The following is a 20,112-nucleotide window of genomic DNA, read 5'->3' as shown; positions in this document are numbered from 1 at the left end:
CAAATTTAATTTGCTGAGTTTTTATTAGAAGTAGATATTAGATATTTGTCAAATACTTTTTTATGTGTATTAATATAATCTTGGTTTTATTTCCTTTTAGTTTGTTAATATGGTTAGTACAATGTGTGATTTTTTTTTTTTTAATGTAAAATCAAACCTGCATTACTGGGATAAACTCTAATTGGTCAAATTATCCTTTCTATATATATTGTAGAGTTTATAAACCGTTTGTTCCTAATTTCTGAACATTTGCTAATATTTTATTACTTGTATTTGTGGTTAATAGCGGTATTAGTTTGTAGTTTTCTTTTAATGTTTTTATCTGGTTTTAGTACTATAGCAATGCTGGCTTCACTGATGAGTTGGGAAGTAGTCATTCCTTTTCACTTTTCTAGAGAAGTTTGTTTAGAATCAATATTAGTTTTTCCTAAATGTTTAGTAGAATTCACTTGAAGGTTTTAACTACAAATTCAGTTTCTTCAGTAAATTGTAATAGATCCATTCAGGTTATTTCTTTCTTCTTGACTGAGCTTTAGTAGACCATCTTTAAAGGAATTTGCCCATTTCATATAAGTTGTCAAATTTACTGGCATAAAACTGACCATAATATTGCTTTATTATCATTTTAATATCTGCATGTCTATAGTGATGTCACCTCTGTCATTGCTGATTCTGTAATTTATGTCTTCTCTCTGGCTAGAGGTTTATCTATTTTATTGATCTCAAAGAATCAGCTTTTTGTTTTAGTCATTTTTCACTGTTGCTTTTCTGCTTTATATATTATTTGTGGAGCAAATTACAGCTGATAGACAAATCCAGCTGTATTTTTGTAAGGCCTTCTATCTACAAATGATTTTTGTATTTTTAAAGGATTGTAAAAAAATAAGAAAAAGAATATGAACAGAGATCATGTGATATTCACAAACCCTGAAATATTTATTATCTGGCCCTTTACAAAAAAAGTATGCCAGTCCCCATTTTATATCTTTGATTTCTGCTATAATCTACTTACTTTGGATTAATTTGTTTTTTTTTTTTTAATTTAGCTTGTCATTTTTAAAAATGCCATTGATTTGAGTCTTCTTTTAAATACAGACATTTATCAAAAAAAATTTTTCCTTTGGGAATTGATTTATATTTGTTCCTTTTTTCCTCCCACTTTTCCTGTTTGCCTTCTTTTGGTTATTTTATTTTATTTTATTTTATTTTATTTTATATTTTATTTTTGATTCCATTTTATCTCTGTAGCTTTCATTTTGGAGAGTTTCTATTACTATATCTTTAGATCATGTACTTCTTTTCTTCTACCCTTAATTGTATTCAGTATATTCTTCTCTTTTTATCTCACATACTGTAATTTTCAACTCTAGAATTTAGGTTTTTGTTTTGATTTTTAACATGTTCTGTGTCTTAAAATACTGAACATATGGAGTACAGTTATAATATCTCTTTTAATGTTTTTGCCTATATTAGTCTGAATCAGTTTATATTGACTGATTTTTTTCCTCTCATTATGGGTTTTCTTTTTCTGTTTTTTTTTTTTGAATGCCTGGTAATTTTTTATTGGATGTTAGATATTGCCATTTACATGTTTAGTGCTGGGATATTCTTGTTTTTCTGTAAATATTTTTGAGCTTCGTTCTGGGACACAGATATGTTACTTGGGAATAGTTTGACCCTTCCAGGTCACATTGTTAGGCAAGACCAGAGCATCACTTAGGCCAGGGCTCATCGTCCCACCAGTGAGGCAGGGCACTGGTACATGTTCTTCCCAATGCTATGCATGTCAATCAGGATGTTTTCCGGTGTGGCTGGTGGGGATGGGCACTATTCTTGGCCCTGTTATCTCAGTCCTTTCAAATTCTTTTCAGTGTCTCAGATAACTTCCTGATGTACATAAGCTGAATATCTGAGGGGGACTCTGATATTTTCCAGCACTTTGCCATGCAGATTCCAGCTGCCTTGGTCTTCCTGAACTACAGCTCCATCTTGGGCATTTAGGGAATTCTTCAGGTTTTGCTTGGGTCTCCCTCCCTGAACCCCAGTCTAGAAACTCTCTAGAGGCAGTAAGCTGGAGTAATGAAAGGGCTCACCTCATTTGTTTCTCTCTCTGAGAGACCACTGTTGTCTTAAAGCTTGATAGTCAGTATCTTGCAAACCACTGTTTCAAGTCAAATAATTACCAAAAATGCTAATGGACTAAAACTTCTAGTTAAAAGAAAAAATAGATCATTTGAACAATATAATGGGAGGTTGCCTAACCCAACTATCTCAATAAGATGAGAGGATGCCATAGGTACAATATAAGCAATAAAATTAGCAAGTGCTGTTTTGACACATATAAAATCAATAACTAAAAAATACATTTTTAAAACATATAGACATATTTATAAAAAATATCACATTGAGCAATAAAGTAAGATTTAACAAAGTTTATTTTCTCTGAATACAATGCAGCTAAGTTAGAAATATTAATTTCTATGATAATCAGTATTATACTGATAATATGATAACTAGGCAATCTGTGTTTGAGTATTAAGAAACTTCTAAATAGGGGATCCCTGGGTGGCTCAGTGGTTTAGTGCCTGCCTTTGGCCCAGGATGTGGTCCTGGGGTCCTGGGATTGAGTCCCACATCGGGCTCTCTCCTAGGGCCCGCTTCTTCCTCTGCCTGTCTCTGCCCCTCTCTCTCTCTCTCTTTGTGTCTCTCATGAATAAATAAATGAAATATTAAAAAAAAAAAGAAACTTCTAAATATCTACTAGGTCAAAGAAGAAACCACAAAGAAAACCGGAAGGTATTAAGAATAGAACAATAATAGAAAGAAAAAAGTCCTACACATTAAAATTCCCAGGTGTGTGTTTATAATGGTTCTTCAAAGAAAATTTATAGCCAAAAGGTTTTTAGTTAGAAAAAGAACAGAGGCAGAAAACTTAGAGAGCTAAGCATCCAACATATCAGAAAAAAACAACAGAACTAACACAATAAATAAGATAGTAAAGACAAAAGTCAGAGATTTCTGAAGGAAACAAAGGTGAAATAAAGTTAAGAAGGAAAGCTGGTGATTGTTTTTTTTAAAAGAAAGAAAATTGATAAATGCCTTACAAGATTGATTCAGAAAAGACTGGTCAAGTCACAAATAAATAATATTAGGAATAGAAAAATGTGTACAACTGAACTAATTTAGGGATTAAAATGATGTCAGAGGGTATATAACCTATTTCATTTAGTAAATCTGCAAACTTGTATGAAATGGATGGTTATTAAGAAAAATATAACTTACCAAGACTGATCTAATAAATTTTAATGTCTAATAAAGAAATTCAATCTCTAATTAGAAATATTCCCATTAAGAAACATCAGGCCTAGATAGTTTCTAGGCATGAGTGAGTTTTACCAAACATTTGAGGAACTAATTCCTATCCAAATATTTCCTCAAAAGAATACATATTTTGCTCAATACTGAAAAGGGACATTATTCTCCAATGGGTATTTTGATTACCTTACTTACTAAAATTAATAAAGTTAGCAAAGAAAATAGAAATATAGGTAAGTATCATTTATGACCACTATTTCAAAGGTCTTAAATAAAATACTAGGGAACCAAATTAGGAAGAGACATGAGGGATAAACTATCATGACCCAATCATTTTAATTCCAGATATGCTTGTTTGGATTAACATGACTTCATCAATAAAGTAATTCATTGTATTAACAGAAGAACACAATTATATGATCTCATAGATGTTGAAAAACTATTTAACAAGATTAAACATAACATTTATTCTAAGAACTTATCAAGCTATGAATAAAAGTATTTTAATATAATGAATAAGTATCTAATAAAACATACAAATATGACAAAATAGTGATCCTTTAAGACTGAGAAAAATCACAACTATAATATAAACAGTATATAAAGTATAATAAGGCTTGAAAAAGAACAAAAGGTATCATGGTTGTATAGAATTAAACACAGTTGTCTCTGTTCATGGCTGACTGACGGGACTACCTATGTAGAGAGCCCAAAACAATATACAATTATTTCAAGCAAATTCATTAGAGAATTTGTAACTTTTTGTATGAAAATTCAACATACAGAAATCAATTACATTTCTGTTTGCTAGCGACAGATAGTCAGAAAATGTGGTTTTTCTAAGTTACCATTTATAATTGCATACATCAAAAACAAATTGAACCTTTATATCCAACAAGAGATTTATAAGACCTCTGTGAATAACTTGACAAAACTTTATTGCTAGAGGTTAAATAAGCCTTTGGTAAGTGGAGAGATATACCATCAATTATGAGCAATCAGTCCTTTTCTTAACCATCTCAGAATGCATTCAGTAGCCACAATGTGCAATCAGCAAGCTGACTCATTATCTCATTACTTGGAAGGGACACGTACTTGTTGCTATAATCAGTTTGTTTTCTCCCACTGCAGAGTACATTGTGGTTTTCTTAATTTTTTTTGCTTTGAGTGAGCCATCGAAGTTCAAGCCTCCACCTAGGCAGCTTTTTATGTGTAGCCAACATCTGCTATTTTTCTGGAAATGACCAGTTTTGCTGCCAGAAAGAAAAGGCAATGATTTATCTGTTTCCTCAGTAGCGGACAGGAGAAAGAAGGAGTGATATGTGAGGGGGAATTTTGTTGTGTTCTGAGTCATGATGAGTTTGGCCTCTTTGTCTCCGAGTCTGGGATGGAAGGCCCTGGAGCCTGGGGATTGTTTCATTGAACTCAGGGGTGTGAGAGCAGTGGCCAGTGAGGTTTCTGAATAGCTTCTTTGGTTCCCAAAGGAACTGTAGTTTTGTCCAAAGAAATTATTTACCTTCCTATGTCCATTTTGTGTTTAAAATTTTACTGAAATAATTCACCTGAGATACGTATAAAGGGCTGATTACCATGGATGAATTTTGTTAAAACCCTGTGAAATCCTTCCCTACCTTCTATCTCTGTCATGTTTCAATGACCGCTCAAACCAAAACCAATCCGACCTCACTTGTGCTTATACTTGATGAACTCACTGTGCTCAAGTTCCCTGAAGCTTCATCCATTGTAAAGGAACAGAAACAATCCTCTGGGACATCATTTTAGATACTTTCCTTCACCCTGCTATCCTCAGAACCAATTTTCTGAGGAGCAAGTCTGCTTCAAAGATGGGGTGGCATATGTCTGAGCACTGGGGTATGGAGGTCATCAAAGAGAGATCACTTTCCTCTTGGCTCTCGAAATGTTCAAGAGCCATGGCCTCTCCTTCCCCGGGGTAGAGGACAGGGGTGGATGATGTGCTTGGTCTGTTCCTCTGCTCTAGCATCTAAAACCTACCGCCCCTTGGCATAATTTCAGCTAATAACTAATAAGGTGTCATTTGCTTTTATGTTATTCACAGAACCACATCTGCTGAAAATAAATTTACATTAGGAATTAAGATAATGCCTCCAAATCACCAGTGTGATAATTTGCTAAGTGAAAATTGACTCATAAAAGGAAGGTAAAACAGGGAACCTCTGATTGCAAAGTCTCTGTAGATGATTTGAGATTGCACATTGAAGACCATATGTTTCAATGCAAATGTGACATGTAGCTAATATTGGGAGCATTTCCAGAAAATTCTGTGCAATATGCTCTTCCAAAAAAATGAAATCTTGCTTGGTGTAATGCTGAACCACAGTTATACGTGGCAGTTTGTGGATTGTATGCATATGGGAATGGCACCTCAAAACAAACTTTCCTTTTAGACTGTTATTCCATTTGTGAGACAGCAGCAGATGGCTCAACTGGCAGAGGAATTCACTTCAGCACAGTTCTGACTCATAACTGTTGTAAAGTTGCCAGAAGCATGAGTGACCAGAAGACCACTTTTTTAATAATTTTATCATATAGCCTTCCTTTTCTTGTGTTGTTTATGGGTAACATCTCTACAGTAGTTCTCCATGGACATATTTCATAAATAACAGATCTTGATGCATTGATTTTAATAGCAGAAGCTTTATATTAGCCTTGCATCTGCTCTACAGATTACTTAGGTTTCCTAAAATGTCAACAGTCTCAATTTTGCATATGTCTAACAATATTATATTCTACTCTAACAATGTCTGTTTTGCATACACATACACACACAAACACACTTTCCATGAAAATGAGTGCACACAAATAATTCATGTCTTATACTTACCAGTAAGTCCATATTCACAAAATTATATGCTAATTGATCAAATGTAAGGAAGCCTTAAGAAACCTCACCTAGTGTCAGATTTCAATATACATACATCACGTGATCCACCAGTAATGCTGCTAGGTTCTCTGTCCTTATACTTCCTACTCTTTTTTGTGTGTGTGTGTGTGTGTGTGTGTGTGTGTGTGTGTGTGTTTGGGAAACCAGAATAACAGTGCAACTCTACTATTCCCATAAGAGGTTATGACAGGTGGCTTTTGCTTTGGTACTAAAGGAAGAACCACACATGATTATGTCATAATGTGACACTAAAAAGAGAAACCTAAGAATAACATTTTATGAAATGAAAAAATGAACTGTTTTTTATCCCATCAATTTTGTGTTTGGAAATTAAAACTAATGCAAAAATTTCTGTAACAGTTAAATGTATTTTCTTGAGGATCAGAAACCAAAAATGACCATTAGTAACATTTAAAAAGTCATCACCATTATTGGATTTGACAAGTCCCATCAATCTCATTTCTTTGTTGTGTCATGCAGCAAATGATATCATCAAATAGCATGGAGAAGCAGTGGTTTAAATCTATCCTCAGAGTCACTGAGCACATGAATGAACACTGCTTCTCTCTCTAGCAAAGTCCCTGGCACATAGTGAACACTTAATTGTTTGTTGAACCAGTTAATTAATTAATGTCCACCTAAGTCCACCACTTTCTAGCCATTTAAGCTTAGCAAGTTACCTTAATTACTGATGAATTAATCCTTTTTAGTTCTAAGATGTACAAATAAAGGAACCTTATTAAATTATGGAGAAGACATGAGATACCTTATGTAAAATACTTCACTTTGTGCCTGGAGCTAATTCGCGCATCAATACCATGTTCAGAGTTCTGTTCAAACACCAGGGTTTTCTCTTTGTTTTGTTTTTAAGTATTATCAGCATTTCTCAGTTTAATTGTGGAAAATTATATTGGGATTATGTTAGAGTGGAAAACTTTGACCATCTTCAAATGAGCTTAGAAACATGATAGAAACTGTATTCGGTATCAGTTGTAATATTTGAAAATTCTTGCCCACCTTTGCCTCTTTCTACCATAGGGACTGACACAGAACTGAAGAACATAACTAGTTACTTACAAAAAGGTTTTATTTATATATGCATAGTTATGTAAGATCTGCTGAACAAGTATCCAGATTAGTCAGGTTTCAAAGCAGTGTTTTATTAAAAAACAAAAACAAAAACAATAAAAAATCAATTCTTCCACAATGTTAATTCAATTATTACTTAGATTTAGAAGAACATTTGACTTTCAATGGTAGAGATGACATTAGGAATGGTTTTGTACTACAGAATTATATACTTAAATTGTATAACCATTTTCAGAGATGACTCTGTCAGATATCTGTTAATTTTTAATGGGGAATCCTATTCTGGAAGAATTTCATTTTGGTTTGACTATATCTTTTTTACTCACAACCCTTTAAAAAATCAACTTTTCCAACCAATTATTGGAGCAATAAACTTTCGAATAAAGTTGAATAAGTTTACTCATCAAGACAGAGTTCCTGTTAGGGTATTTTATCCAAATTATTTAAAATAGAGGAAGTATGAATAATTTGAATAAAAAATACAGAGTTAGTGAGCTCTTCTGACTTTTTTTTTTACCCCCTTAAATAGTTGTTTAATGGCAGTGGGCTGGAAAGAGCGATGGAATTAGCATATACAGACAACACCACATACCAATGTCATGTGGGAGGCCAAAGTGATGGGAAAGAGCAGCCTGGAGCCCCAGGTGAGGCCCTCTCTTCAAGAGTGAGTGTGGGAGAGGGCAGGGGCTGGAGTGTTGAGGGGGCAGCCTTAGAACACCTCTGCTTAGTAGGCATGGTTAAAGATGAAGAGGGACTCACTCACTGGCTGCAGCCCCGGCCTGACCACTTGGGGTGTACTTTCCTTAACAGGCAAGGCTGTTGGCCAGGGCTCGCTTGATCTACCCTTCCTGGGCAGCCTTCAGGTTCTCCTTCTTTCTACCCCAGGCCTTCAGGGCAGAAGCCTGTAGGGCTCGGCCATAGGAGAAGGTCAGGGCCCATGGCTTCAGCAGGGGGCACTTGTTGATGGCATTGAGGTTGATGGATGCCTCCTCCTCACTCTGGCCTCCTGATGGGAAGGTTATCCCAGGAACAGTGGGGGGCACTGTGTGGTGCAGTGCTGTGACAGTTGCCATGGCAATTTCCTCATGAGAATATTTGTGGGTGCAGGCATGGCCTAGGGTTATCATATTGGGCTTCAGCAAAGTGCCTTCCAGGTAGATGTGGTGGTCACTCAGAGCCTTGTAGACAGCAGCCAGCACCTTCTTGGTTACATACTGACAGCGCTTCAAGTCATAGTCCCCATCAGGGAGGATCTCAGATTCCATAATGGGCATGATGCCATTCTGCTGACAGATGCTGGCATAACAGGCCAGAACATTGACATTTTCTATGATGGCAAGGGCTGAGGGGGGTGTTCCCCAATTTTTAGCACACAGTGCCACTTGGCAATGACTTTTGCCATTCACATGAAATACTATAGAATTCTAGAAATCATGAATTAGTTCTTTTGAGATTTTGCTATTAGCCTATTTTCTCCTGTTGTGGTTGTGTATGAATATTTGTCTCTCCAAGAAGATTGTAAGAATCTGGAAGTCAGGGACAAATCCTTATTTTCCTTTTGTGCAAATCATTGTCCCCATTCATTGTTATTTATAACATATAAGCCCTCATCCCCTTGGCATGCTCAAAATTTATACTGAAATTAAGTTTTAGATTTATCTTCTTGAAGCCTTAAAAAGCTTAAAAATGCATTTATAGTAATTATAATGAAGTATAAATGCATTATGTAATACATTAATAAAACATTTTTGCATGGCAGTATTTTGTTAAGCAGAAGTGGTACGATGTGTATTATAAAATTTCACTACTGTTAGTATCAAAATTCTCTGTCAATTATGCAGTTTTGTTTTTTTTTTTTTTTTCTTGAGAGGGAGAGAGAATGGTGAGGAGGGGGTAAGAGAGAACTGTAAACAGGCTTCACGCCCAGTGTGGATCCCAACACCCGGAGAGCATGACCTGAGTTGAAATCAAGAGTCAGATGCTTAACCAACTGAGCCACCCAGGTGGCTCGTAAGCACATTTTTATAATCCCAAACACTGTAGTTTCAAGATTCAAGAAGCTTCATGTTTTTTTTTTAATTTAATTGCTTTTAAAAACCACTCCACCATTAATTTAAAAGTTTCACACTAAAAGAGTGTGCAAGAGAAGTGCCCTGTTACTTTGCCCTAAAAGTTAATAGACCCATGTTTCATTAAAATAGTCTGTAATCTCATGCCCTTTAACTTAAATTTCTTCAGTCTAATTTTCTATTGATTGTGTTCATTCTCCCTGATTTCCTCTCAGTTCCTGTGTGTTTTTCTTATATGAATGCTAAGGTATTAGGTGGTTGTTCATAGACCCATGTGTCCCAGCAGCCAGTATGGGGCCGGGGAGTGATGATGATGGATCAGGACCTGCTGGTACTACAGCTGCCAGTGGGATGGGGGCTCTGCGGGAAATGCTGCTCAGTGTAAGTGTTGGACAGAAGCTGCGGAGCTGCCAGCCCTTCCTCTGTTCTTCTCAAATCCCTCACAATTTATTTGATGTCAATTAAGTCCAAAAATAACTAAGATTATCCATTCCATGCTAATATAGCAGCATTAATAGCACATTTTTATAAGTAAGTTCATTTGTGTAAGGAATGGACCCAAATCTGTTGAACTCTGAAAAGATGATGATGAAGTGCTTAGCACCTGTTGTGTTGAAGGTAAAACATTTTAAATATTTATGCAAACACTAACACAATTTCAAATACCCTGGGTAGAAGTGGGGAGACCAGGTAACTCTTCCTAACTGGTATCTTCAGTGGTGTTTGTAATAGAAATATTTGAATATTTGAAAGGCCCTTCCCTAATTAGGTCAATTCATACTAAATGGTTTGCCAGGTTGAGTTTACAATCTTGTGGCTTAAGGAGATTATTTTCTTTTTTTTTTTTTTAAATTTTTATTTATTTACGATAGTCACACACAGAGAGAGAGAGAGAGAGGCAGAGACACAGGCAGAGGGAGAAGCAGGCTCCATGCACCGGGAGCCCGACGTGGGATTCGATCCCGGGTCTCCAGGATCGCGCCCTGGGCCAAAGGCAGGCGCCAAACCGCTGCGCCACCCAGGGATCCAAGGAGATTATTTTCAAGTCAACATCTGTGGTTCCTTTTTAGCGATAAGAATTTGCTAATTAAATATTTGTACCTATAACAGTTGTAAGAGTAATGTTTGAAAAGTATTGTGTGCTTCGGAAATAATCATATAAGTCAAGAGTTCCTCTTATTACAAACCTCTGACCTAACTTTAGCATTCTCAACCAGACAGTGAGAAAACCAAGTGATCTACTTTTTTTTTTTAAATGTAGATAAATTTTTCTAAAACTGATTGAAACAATTCAATGCCTTAACAATGACTAGAGCAGTGATTCTCAAATTTTAGCATCTTGAGGACCTACCAGTGCCTTTGAAAGTGGCTTGAGCCATACCTTACATTTAGGGTTTTATTGTCTCTGGGGGTGGGGCTGAGCACTTGAGTTGTTGTTTTTTTAAGATTTATTCACTTATTCTAGAGAGAGAAAGAGAGAGAAGGGTAGGGGAGGGGCAGAAGGAGATAATTTTCAAGCAGATTCCCTCCTGAGTGCAGAGCCCATGAGATCATGACCTGAGGAGAAACCAAGAGTCATCTGCTTAATGGACTGAGCCACCCAGGCGCCCTTACCCGAGTCTTTCTTAAGTCACATCAAGGTCTATTATATTTCATGGAATCTCGGAGGCAGAGATTCACCTGCTTCACCTTTGCTGAAAACAAGTGTTGTACTAGTTAGGCAATCTCAAACACCTGCCGCCCATTCCATGTGTAATCTGAAATCATCAAGTGAAATTAAATGTGAGAGACAGTCTTGATGAGGTGGCAGGCATCAATCATGTTCAGATTTTTGACACATACTTTTCATTCCTCCTTCGTGCAGAGAATTAGCATTATGGTGTGCATCTTTATCAGTTCAATCCTTTGCAGTTGGCACTGTCATAAGCAGCAGATGGGTGGCTTTAACTTTTAAAATTGTAAAGACTGTTTGGATACAGTACTCTCCATTACCGAAACATTCCCCTGAGGCATCCAGAGAGAGGGGGGTTGGTTATAGTCAGAACATGTACTGAAATTGGCATTGAGAGTATGTGGAGACATATTTCCAGAAGAAAAAATGTAGAAGATAGAGTAACATGAACATTTTATACTTTTAAAAAGTTTTAATGTACAGTCTCTGTTGCTTTATGGAAACACCAAATTAGATATCAAAAGAAGGCATGCACAGGCTTCAGAACTTATTTTGAATAGATGTAATACTCCTGGTTGCTACTCCAGCACTTCGCAGGTGGAGATCTGGAGATTGTCCTGCCATGGTTGTCACTGCCCTTGCTTCCAGTTTCCCCCGGTGACCAGCTCATCCCAGTTTATCTAGGACGTTTCTGTTGTTAGCACTCAAAATCCCATGTCCCAGTACCCCATACTCTGGTCACTCTAGATTTACCTTGCATGGATTCACCATTCATGGTGCTTTCTTCATCTTTAGGAATGGCAAGCCAACCAGATGCCAGGCCCTCTTTTAACTATGCTACAGGGGAGGATAAAGAGGCATTATCTAAGTCAGCAGTGAGCCATAAAAAAAAAAATAAATAGATCTCTGTGAAGAAATTATTATATACTATGTTTATTCAATTTAAAAAAGTTTTCTTGTTTTAAAGAATTCAGTCTCACTCTAGGATGGTGCATGTTCTCCTCTGTTGACGTAAAATGATGGTGATTTTAAATATATATTTGGCAAAAATAAAAGCTGGTAATACAATGATGTTTGTAAGTCTGTCATCTCATTTTGTTTTGAAATTTTATTTTATCCTTGAAATTTGGAAGTTCTCAAACTATTGATGTATGATGTGTAACTGGAGAAAGTGCCATTTTGATCATGCATTTTTATGAGCACTAAGCTGAAATTTTATTTATTTATTTATTTATTTATTTATTTATTTATTTAAATATTTTATTTATTTATTCATGAGAGACACGGTGACATAAGTAGAGGGAGAAGCAGGCTCCTTTCAGGGAATGCAATGCGGAGAGGAGGGGCAAGATGGCGGAAGAGTAGGGTCTCCAGGGAGTGCAATGCGGGACTCGATCCCAGGACCCCAGGATCATGACCTGAGCCAAACCACTGAGCCACCCCAGTGCTCCAAAATATGAAATGTTTAAAAGAAAGATATGAAATGTTTGGCATATCTTAATAAGTTTGTTAAACACCACAGACATATGTGTCTGGAGGCGAGTGGGCACTGGGAGATTTGTGTGTGCCCAGATGTTGGACAAGGGCAGTAGAAGGGTGGACGTGAATTGATACTGTTCCTGTTTTCAGGGCAGCTGCCAATAGGTGAATTAGTCACTATGTCTGGCAAACTGTGAAAGGATTAGAGTAGTAGTTTGTGAGTGCTGAGAGAGGGTAGTGATGATGAATAGAAAGATTGTTTATGTAATAATAATAATTTTAAATGTGAGTACAGTGATAGAGGAAAGCCTGGAGTGGAATATCTGGCTTCCCCATGTGCTTCTTCTCTTGACATGTCTGTGAGTAAGTGAGGACCCAAGAATCGGAGCATGGGCTTGGGGGTTACCCAAGCCTGTATCAACAGTTGTCCTACTTATCACCTGGCTCTGTGGCTTGAGATGAGACATTGATGCCCTCTACAACTCACATTCTTTATGTGGTAAGTGTGACTGAAAGCCCTTCTTTGAGTTGTCCAGGTGAGAGTGTATCAATCAGCATGCACTTGTTCCCCTTCTTGTCTTTTACAGAAAGGAGAGGAGAGTTAGGTGGATTTATAGCTCCTGCAACAACTTCACTTAAATACAATGGCACAGTTGAAACAGAGGGAAGTCTCCAGTGGCGAGTCGAGGACTCCTGTTTAGTTCTTCTGTGCTTCAAACCTTTTCTGTCTGCTTGTATGAAAACACGGGAAAAATGCTTAACAGACTTGACTCTGAGATGGAAGGAGCAGCAGATTCGATGGGTGACAGGCTCAGGAAATAGAATGCAGATAAGCCTTCACAGTTAAAATTGTGAGCTCAAGCAACAGGTTGACGTTTAGCAGAGACAATGCCAAAGCTCTTTGTGTTTTTTTTTTTTTTTAAGTTTTATTTTAATTCCATAGTTAACACAGTGTAATCTTAGTGTCAGGTGTCCAGTTCATTCAACTATTCCATACAACACCCGATGCTCATCACAAGCGCCCTCCTTCATCCCCATCACCTATTTACCCCATCTCCCCATCCACCTCCCTTCTGGTACAAACCATGAGTTTGTTCTCTAGACTTAAGAGTCTGTTTCTTAGTTTCTCTCTCTCTCTCTCTCTCTCTCTCTCTTTCCCCCCTATGCTCCTTTGGTTCTTAAATTCCACATATGAGTGAAATCATATGGCATTTGCCTTTCACTGACTTATTTTGCTTAGCATTATACTCTCTAGCTCTATTCATGTCCTTGTGAATGGCAAGATTTCATTCTTTTTTTTAAAGAGCTGAATAATAATCCATTGTATATCTATACCACATCTTTTTTATCCATTCTTCAATCAATGGACACTTCGGTTGCTTCCATATCTTGGCTATTTTAAGTAATGCTGCTATAAACAAAGGGGTGCATGTATCCCTTTGAATTAGTATTTTTGCATTCTTTGGGTAACACCCAGTAATGTAATTGCTAGATCCTATGATAGTTCTATTTTTAACTTTTTAGGGAACCTGCATACTGTTTTCCAGAGTGGCTGCACCAGTTTGCATTTCCATCAATGGTACACAAGGGTTCCTTTTTCTTCACATCCTTGCAAACCCTTGTTGTTTCTTATGTTATTGATTTTAGCCATTCTGACAGGTGTGAAGTGATATGGCATTGTAATTTTGATTTTAATTTCCCTGATGATGAGTGATGTTGAACGTCTTTTCATATGTCTGTTGACCATCTATATGTCTCCTTTTGAAAAAAAAAAGTCTACTCATCTCTTCTTCCCATTTTTAAATTGGATTATTTGTTTTTTGAGTGTTGAGTTTTGTAAGTTCTCCATATATTTTAGATATTAATCTTTTATTGAATATGTCATTTGCAAATATCTTTTCCCATTCTGTAGGTTGCCTTTTGGTTCTGTTGATTGTTTCCTTTGTTGTGCAGAAGCTGTTTATTTTGATGAAATTCCAATAGTTTATTTTTGCTTTAATTTCCCTTGCCCAGGAGCATATCTAGAAAATGTTGTTATGGTCAATGTCAGAAAGGTTACCGCCTGTGTTATCTTCTAGGAATTTTATGGTTTCATGTCTCACGTTTAGATCTTTAATTCATTTTGAATTTACTTTTGTTTATGGTGTAAGAGAGTGATTTAGTTTCATTCTTTTGCATGTTGCTGTCCAGTTATCCCAAAACCTTTTGTTGAAGAGACTTTTTCTCATTGGATATTCTTCTCTGCTTTGTCAGAGATTAATTGACTGTGGAATTGTGGGTTCATTTCTGGGTTTTCTACTCTGTTATATTGATTTGTGTGTCTGTTCTTATGCCAGTAGCATACTGGTTTGGTCACTACAATTTTGTAATATAACTTGAAGTCCAGAATTGTGATGCTTCCAGACTTGCTTCTCTTTTTCAAGATTGCTTTTGCTACTCAGGGTCTTCTGTGGTCCCATACACATTTTAGGATTGTTTCTTCTGGGTCTGTGAATAAATGCTGTTGGTATTGTGATAGGGATTGCATTAAATGTGTAGATTTCTTTGGATAGTATAGACATTTTAAGAATATTTTTTTTTCTTACAATCCATGAGCATGGAATGTTTTTCCATTTCTTTGTGTCATCTTCAGTTTATTTCATCAGTGTTTTATAATTTTCAGAGTATAGGTCTTTCACCTCTTTGGTTAGGTTTATTCTTAGGTATCTTACTATTTTTGGTGCAGTAGCTAATGATATTATTTTCTCAATTTCTCTTTCAGCTTATTTGTTATTGCTGTATAGAAATGCAACAGGTTTTTGTACATTCATTCTGTACCCTCCAACTTTACTGAATTCTTTTATCAATTTTAGCAATTTTTTGGTAGAGCCTTTCAGGCTCTCAATATATAGCATCATGCCATCGCTAACAGTGAAAGTTTTACTTCTTCCTTACCAATTTGGACGCCTTTTATTTATTTTTTATTGTTGTTGTTGTCTGACTGCTGTGGCTAGGACTTCCAGTGCTATGTAGAGTTAAAGTGTTGAGAGTGGATATCCTTGTTTTGTTCCTAAACTTAGGGGAAAAACTCTAAGTTATTCCAAATTAAGGATGATATCAGCTGTGGGTTATTCATATTTGCCCTTTATTATGTTGAGTTATGTTCTTTCTAAACTTTTTTTGAGGGTTTTTATCATGAGCAGATGTACTTTGTCAAATACTTTTCTGAATCTATTGAAATGTTCATATAGTTCTTATCCTTTCTCTTATTGGTGTGATATGTCATGTTGATTGATTTATGAATATCGAACTACCGTTGCAACCCAGGAATAAATCACTTCATCATGGAGATTGATTTTTTTTTTAATGTATTACTGAATTTGGTTTGCTAACATTTTCTTGAAGATGTTTGCAACTATATTCATCAGGGATATTGAACTGTAGTTCTCTTTTTTAGGGGTACCTTTGTTGTTTTTTAAAGATTTATTTATTTTAGGGAGAAAGAGAGAGCACAAGAGCATGGGCAGGAGAGGCAGAAGGAGAGGGAGAGAGAATCTCAAGCACTCTTCACACTGAGTGCAGAGCCCCATGCAGGGCTTGATCTCATGACCCGAGATAATAGCCTGAACCAAAATCAAGAGTCAGACCAACTGTGCCACCCAGACACTCCTCTTTATCTGGTTTTGTATCAGTGTAATGCTGGCCTCATAGAATGATTTTGGTAGTTTTCCTCCCTCTTTTATTTTTTGGAATAGTTTGAGAAGAATAGGTATTAACCCTTTTTTAAGTGTTTGGTAGAACTCCTCTGTGAAGCCATCCAGTTATGGATTTTTGTTTGTTGGATGTTTTTTGATTCCTAATCAATTTCTTTGCTGGCTATTGATCTGTTCTAATTTTCTGTTTCTTCCTGTTTTAGTTTATATGTTTCTAGGAATTTATCCATTTCTTCTGTATTGTCCAATTTTTTTTGGCATCTAATATTTTATAAAATTCTCTTATGCTTGTTTGTATTTCTATGGTGTTGGCTGTTATTTCTCCTCTCACATTTGCGATTTTATTTTTTTCTTGATAAACCTGTGTAGAGGTTTATCAATTTTATTGATTTATGCAAAGAACCAGCTTCTGGTTTCATTGATCTCTTATATTGTTTTCTTAGTTTCTATTTCATTTATTTCTGCTCTAATCTTTATTATTTCCTTCCTTCTCCTAGTTTTAGGTTCTCTTTTTTGTTCTTTTTTTTAAACTTTTTTTAGGTGTAAAATTAGGTTGGGTTTTTGAGATTTTTCTTCTTGAGATAGGCCTGTATTGATGTAAACTTCCCTCTTTGAATCACTTTGCTGTATCCCAAAGTTTTTAGGACACTGTATTTTCATTTTCATTTGTTTTCATGTATCTTTTTTCTTTCTTCTTTTGTTTCCTGGTTGACCCATTCAGTGTTTGATAGCATGTTAGTTAAACACAAGTGCTGCATGTATTGGTGGTCTTGCCAAAGTTTTTTATTGTAGTTGCCTTCTTGTTTTATAGTGTTGTGGTCAGAAACGATGCATGGTATTATCGATCTTCTTGAGTGTATTGAGGCTTGTTTTGTGTCCTAATATGTGAGCTATTCTGGAGAGTGTTCTGTGTGCACTTGAAAAGAATGTGTATTCTGCTGTTTTAGGATGGAATGTTCTGAATACATCTGTTAAATCCATCTGTTCCAGTGTATCATTCAAAGCCATTGTTTCTTTGTTTTTCCTTTATTTTGTAAAAAGCTATTACACCAATATAAAATAAGAGAAAGCCATTTTTTAGGTATAGGAAAAATGTTAATAAATAAAATTAGCTTCCATTGTCAATGCCCATTCAAATCTGTACAATTTCAAAGGACTTTATCATACATACTATACCACTTCCAAAGAAAGAGTGGAGGAGAAGGCCTAGATGGATACCACATCACATGAAAATATGATCATAGAGTCTGGAAAAAAGAATTATAGAGGGGTATGATAAATACTTAAAATATGGGAAGACACATGAATTTTTAAACAGCTGACTTGTTCTTGAGACTCCAGGGGATGGAGTTTGGATTGAAGAATGGAAGCTATGAAGATGGAGATTTCCTTTGTAAGGGCCAGAACTATTCAACCGTGGGATGGATTATGTTATAAGATGGTAAAGTTCCTGCCATTGGAAGGGTTTAAGAGGGAATTGGTTGTCTACTTGGCCTAACTGCTGAGAAAAGATTCCTGCATCTGATTAGGTAGACAAGATAGCTTTTGAGGGCTTCTCCAACTATTATTATCTCTGATTCAGTGACTTTACATATGTTATCTTGGCTATACTGATATAGATTCTCAAGTCTTAAAATTACATTTAAATTACTTTAGGGGATTTATCTTATTGTGCCAAAGAATATGTAAAATACAGAGAGTCATTGAATTTTTCATCGTAGTGTTTTTTTATTCCTTTGATTGATTGATTGATTGAGTTTTAGAGAGCGTGCATGCACGGAGGAGGGGCAGAGGGAGAGAGAAAATCTTGAAGCAGTTTCCCTGCTCAGTGCACAGCCCCACGTGGGATTTGATCTCACAGCTCTGAGATCATGACCTGCGCTGAAATTAAGCATCAGAATCTTAAAGAACTGAGCCATCAGATGCCCCTGATTCCTTTGAATTTTAGAGACCCTGTTACTCTAATGATCTGTCAACTATTGAGAAGGACCTAGAGCAAAAGTTTGTTTCTTCTCCTTATATTCTCTTAAAAAATAAAACAATAGTAGATAAAGACATATTTAATATATAAAATTAATTTAATATAAATATTTAAAATCACCTTGGGAGATAAAAAGCATCACCAGGGTCAGGGCTGATGCTCAGCAGTCAGAGTCCCTTCTACCAGGGTAGGGTCATATTGGTGTCAATTATATTTTATACCTTTCCTTTGGTTCCTGTAATCTTAAAAGAAGACATACTTATGGAAAAGTTTGAGGCCATAAATTGGAGCTCTTAAAACGCATATGCCCAGTAGCTATCAGAACTACCGCCTCCCATTTCAGCTGTTTTTTTGAGTAAGTACCTGAGGCTCACACCTAGGTCTTCTCTTTTGGGCCTTGGCAAAGGCCAGCTGTGGTCACCCTATTCCAGCCCCTCCCCTATTTTCACTCCCACATTACCTTTATATAGGCTGGAGTTATTTTACCGTTAGGAAAACCAGCACATTATTTTTGGTTGTGTCTGTGCAATCACTTAGTTATTTTGACAATAACAAAGGAGTTAGCCTCCATACTTAGGAATTAAACAATGGCAGATTTTTACATGGTCTCTCTCTCTCTCTCTCTCTCTCTCTCTCACACACACACACACACACACACACACATATTTTTAAAGACTTTATTTATTCGTGAGAGATACAGAGAGAGAGAGAGAGGCAGAGGGAGAAGCAGACTCCTCATGGGGAGCCTGATGTAGGATTTAATCCCTGGACTCTGGGATCATGCCCTGAGCTGAAGGAAGATGCTCAACCATTGAGCCACCCAGGTGTCTCCCCGCCACACACATATATATTGACAGAGAAAGCATTTTACCAAATATTGGCCTTTTTCACCAAGGCCTTTTAATTGTCTTGGTCCTACCACCTGTTAACAATGTAATTTGTTATGGATAAGAGGCTGGATAATAATTAAGTGGAAGAGAAAAAACAACACCCTTGTCAAGGGAGTGGAGCTCCCATGACACAACTTGTGCTCATGGGGCAGGTGGACTGGACGAGTTCCTGGTCTGTGCCTCTGACCGTGCTGTTTTCTGTGCTTGGGGTATACCTCCACCTTCCACTGTGCTAATTCCTCCTTCCTCTTCCAATGGACACAGTCTTCTCATTCCTCAAGGCCAACTTCAACTGTCACCTCTCTGTGAAGCTTTTCCTAGGCTCTGTTTCTTCTAAGAGGAGCTATCACAGTGTCCCCACTCATTCATTTATTCCTGTGTTTCTGCTGCTGGCTCAGCACTTGTACATATGCCAAGTCCTTTATTTGCTAGGCTCTTTTCTTCTCTAGACTGGGAGATTCTTGACAGAATGAGCTATTTCTTTTTTTTTTTTTTAATTTTATTTATTCATGACAGAGAGAGTGAGAGGCAGAGACATAGGCAGAGGGAGAAGCAGGCTCCCTGTGGGGAGCCTGATGCAGGACTGGATTCTAGGACCCTGGGATGATGCCCTGAGTGGAAGGCAGATGCTCAACCGCTGAGCCACCCAGGTGTCTGAAGTCCTGTTAATCTAAACAAGCATATCTGGAATTGACAGCCAAAGGCAGACACTTAACCAACTGAGCCACCCAGGCACTCCACACTCAGAGTTTACCAAAACATTAAAGCCATCAAGGAAACCACTATCAAAGCCTTGACATTTTTAAGCAAGCAGTTTTCAGTATATCTTCTTTCTTGGGTTTTGTGAACTCTGAAGAAAATCCAATTACTCATTCTTCTTAAAAAACATAACAAACAAAAAACAATACTTTTCTTATGAAAAAAAGAACTTATATTGCAGGATTAAGTGATTGATGTGGTAACTGTTACTGAGCAAATGTAAAGTCACTAGTCAGGGTAAAA

General features: G+C 36.6%; 1 protein-coding gene and 1 pseudogene across 1 annotated transcript in view; one reads left to right on the top strand and one right to left on the bottom strand.

The window, feature by feature from the left end:
• Positions 1–20,112, top strand: part of PRKN (parkin RBR E3 ubiquitin protein ligase) — a 1,299,642-nt gene that overhangs the window by 344,533 nt on the left and 934,997 nt on the right. The gene's annotated exons all lie outside the window — the stretch shown is intronic.
• Positions 7,833–8,670, bottom strand: LOC144284767 (fructose-bisphosphate aldolase A pseudogene; annotated as a pseudogene).

The sequence above is a fragment of the Canis aureus genome, chromosome 1 (assembly GCF_053574225.1).
Source record: "Canis aureus isolate CA01 chromosome 1, VMU_Caureus_v.1.0, whole genome shotgun sequence".
In the NCBI taxonomy this organism is placed as follows: domain Eukaryota; kingdom Metazoa; phylum Chordata; class Mammalia; order Carnivora; family Canidae; genus Canis; species Canis aureus.
Note: the sequence above shows the minus strand (reverse complement) of the source record. Positions and strands in the feature narration are given on the sequence as shown.